This window comes from Eumetopias jubatus, unplaced genomic scaffold, assembly GCF_037043125.1.
Source record: "Eumetopias jubatus isolate StellerSeaLion01/CBP00866 unplaced genomic scaffold, mEumJub1_p1.0 scaffold_11, whole genome shotgun sequence".
Taxonomy (NCBI): Eukaryota; Metazoa; Chordata; class Mammalia; order Carnivora; family Otariidae; genus Eumetopias; species Eumetopias jubatus.
This window is the reverse complement of record NW_028274817.1, coordinates 10,260,381-10,263,633: the sequence shown is the minus strand read 5'-3', so window position 1 is coordinate 10,263,633 and position 3,253 is coordinate 10,260,381. Positions and strand designations below refer to the sequence as shown.

Sequence of the window (3,253 nt, the reverse complement as noted above, 5' to 3'; positions counted from 1 at the left end):
TTTTATATATTACATAAAGTGATATAATATTAACTGAAAATGAACTGTGAAAAGTGAAGGATGTATACTGAAATTTCTAGAATAAATTAAAAACATGCAAAGAAGTCTAGCTAACAACCCAATAAGAATAGTAAAACACAATCCTGAAAATATAGTTAATCTGATTAAAAGGCAGGAAGGGAGTAACTGAAGGACAAGAACACCAAAAGAACACCAAAAAAAGAGTAAACAGGTAGATTCAAACTCACTGTATCAGTTTGCTAGGGCTGCCATAGCAAAGTAGCACAGACTCAATAGCTAAAACAACAGAAGTGTATTTTCTTACTGTTCTGGAGACTAGAGGTATGAGATCAAGATGTCAGCTGGTTTGTTAATTCTAAGGTTTCTCTCCTTTACTTGCAAATGGCATCTCCTTCCTGTGTCTTCACGTGGTCTTCCCTCTATACATGTCTGTGTCCTAATTTCCCCTTCTTTTTTTTAAAAGATTTATTTATTTATTTGAGAGAGAGAGAGGGTGCAAGCAGGGGGAGGAGTAGAGGGAGAGAATCTTCAAGCAGACTCCTTGCTGAGTGCAGAGCCCCACACAGACTCGATCTCAAGACCCATGAGATCATGACCTGAGCCGAAACAGTTGGATGCTCAACCGACTAAGCCACCCAGGTGCCCCCTAATTTCCCCTTCTTATAAGGATACCAGTTATATCAGATTAGAATCTATCCTAATGACATCATTTTAACTTAGTTATCTCTAGGAAGACCCTGTCTCCAAATACAGTCACATTCTGAGGTCCTGGGTGTTAGGAATTCAATATATGAATTTTGAGGGGACAAAATTTAGCCTATAACATTCACCAGTATCAACAGTTACACTAAATATTCATAGACTAAACACCCCAATTAAAAGGAAAACTGGGAGAACAGTTTTTTTTAAAGGCACATTTACATACCTTTTTTTTTTTTTAAATACTTGGATTTTATTTCAGGCCAAAGCCCCTCGACTCTGAACGCAATGCCAGGACAGGCCCATGGCAGAGGCCAGGAGGAAAAGAGCCCACAGCCAGGGAGGGGGGGAGGCAGGGGGGGTGCGAGATGGGGAGAGCCACCCGCCGACGGAGTACAGAGGCGCAGAGAGCAGGCAGAGCAGCCGGGCTGGGGCTCTCGGTGAAGAGGAATTAGGGCAGTGGGATGGCAGAATGCTTCATTGTCTGAAGGCGTGTGGTTGCTCATCTCCATCCCCAGAGCCCTCTCTCCAGGCACAAACAAAGCCCTTGCACCCCATTGGACTGAACATACGGCCTCCCTGCCACACAGGAGAGGGACACTGTGGGAGCTGAAGCCCTGGGGGCAGGGGGCTGTTACTAAGAAGAGCAGGTTTCAAAAAAGGAAGGAGCCCAAGCCAACCCTGCAGAAAAGACCTCCAGGTCTCGGCTTTATAGCCAGAGGAGACGGTGACAGCCCCAGACAGCCTTTTCTAAAACAAAGCCCTCCCGGGGGTGTTGCCTTTCCTCTGGCTTCCACCGGGTCTCGGGTCTCTTCCAGGGACAGCCCTGAGCCACGTCCTGGGCCTCGGGCCCCTCACACCAGGCTGAGGGCTGGGGAGAGGCGGAATCTGCAGCCGTCAGTGGTATTCGGGAAGGAAAAGCAAGGAGGTGGGAGAACAAACATTCACCACCTTGGCCACGAAAGGAGGGAGGCAAGAGACCAGCCTCCCGGAAACAAAGTGCTCCAAGGGCTGCAGCAAAAACCCAGCCAGTGGGAATACAACTACACAAGCATTTCTGTCGGGTCAGTATTCAATAGGACAGCTTCAAAGTGGTCACCGGCAGGGCCCCCCAAACCAGTCAACCTGAGGCAATGCTCCCGGGACCATTAACAAACATCTAAAGAAACTCAGCTCCCAGGAGAGTAAATATACCCCATATTTCTGTGCAAAGCCAACAGCCCACAGGCCTTATGCCTAACTTACAACCGTCCAGTGTTTAATCCTATGGAGGAAACTTGAGGAGTTGTGGTGACCGACCTCTGTGCCACCAACCTGAGCAGAGGTGACCGTAAGACACTAAGTGGCCCAGCCTCCCCAACACCTACCCTGAGCCCCCTCCCACCCCAGCAAGCCTCCTTGCCAGAATCTTCTCTGCCTCGGAGCAGAACCCAGCGCTCGGACCAGAGCTCATTTTTCTAAAACCCTTTCTAACTGCCCAGGGTCCAAAGGCACAGCGTGGTCCCCTCCCACGGCCCTCCTCACAGGCTGAGGAGCAGAGGTTTCCTCATCAGGTCTTGCAAAATCACAGCATGATGGTGAGGGGGAGGGTGGTTGAGGGGGGCTTTCCAAGGAAGAAGCTTCACAGTCAACAACAGGAGCCCACACCTCAAAATGGTCCTTTTCTTCCCTGGGAGGTGGTGAGGGAGAGCTCCTCCTGCCTGATCTTGGAAGAAAGCAGCAACTCTTCGGCTGGTCTCCTTTAGCCAGGTGAGAAGAGCCCTGCCTCTCTTCTTGGACCCAGCCACAGTTTGACATAGCATAGTGAAGAATGGCATCAGAAACAGTCATGGCACTTTGCACCTGGACACAGGCTTCTATCTTGGGCACCGAGAGCTGGTTTTGCAGGAAGAGGTGTAACTGGCTGTCTGAGAGGAGGACCACACTCTGCAGGACCTTTTCTAGGAAGCGCTGCAGACCTTGTCGCCACTTCTCAATGAACTCATCTGAGCTGCCAAAGAAGGTTGACTTCCCAGGAAGTTCAGGTACAGGCACCAAACCAGCATTTCTCTGTAGCTGCTTCCTCAGCCACACAAACTCACGGAGCGGCGATGCACACAGGACGTCTTGGCAGTAAAGGCCTTGCTGTTGGTATGGAGAAATATCTTATAATCTACATAAGAATTCCAGGAGCCCTCATTCTGCACACGGGGGTCCTGAACACGCACAGTGATCACCTCCTGTTTCCTGGAGACCACACACTTACCTCCTGCTCTTGGTTTTCCAACATCCTACACTGAAAGCCCATTGGAAGAAAACATCTGAGAGCAGCACCCACTCCCCACAGCAACACTGCCAGAGCCGCACCATATCTACATACTTTCTAAAAGAGACACATTTTACATGTAAGGACAAATAGAGAATGAAAGTAAATGGATGGTATCCAAGATCTATAAAGAACTTCTCAAACTCAACACCCAAAAAACAAATAATCAAGTCAAAAAATGGGCAGAAGACATGAACAGACACTTCTCCAGAGAAGACATGCAAATGG

At 48.8% G+C, this 3,253-nt stretch overlaps 1 pseudogene; it reads right to left on the bottom strand.

Annotated features, from left to right (window-relative positions):
• Positions 1-2,169: 2,169 nt before the first annotated feature.
• LOC114224595 (sorting nexin-11 pseudogene) lies at positions 2,170-3,052 on the bottom strand (annotated as a pseudogene).
• Positions 3,053-3,253: the final 201 nt, after the last annotated feature.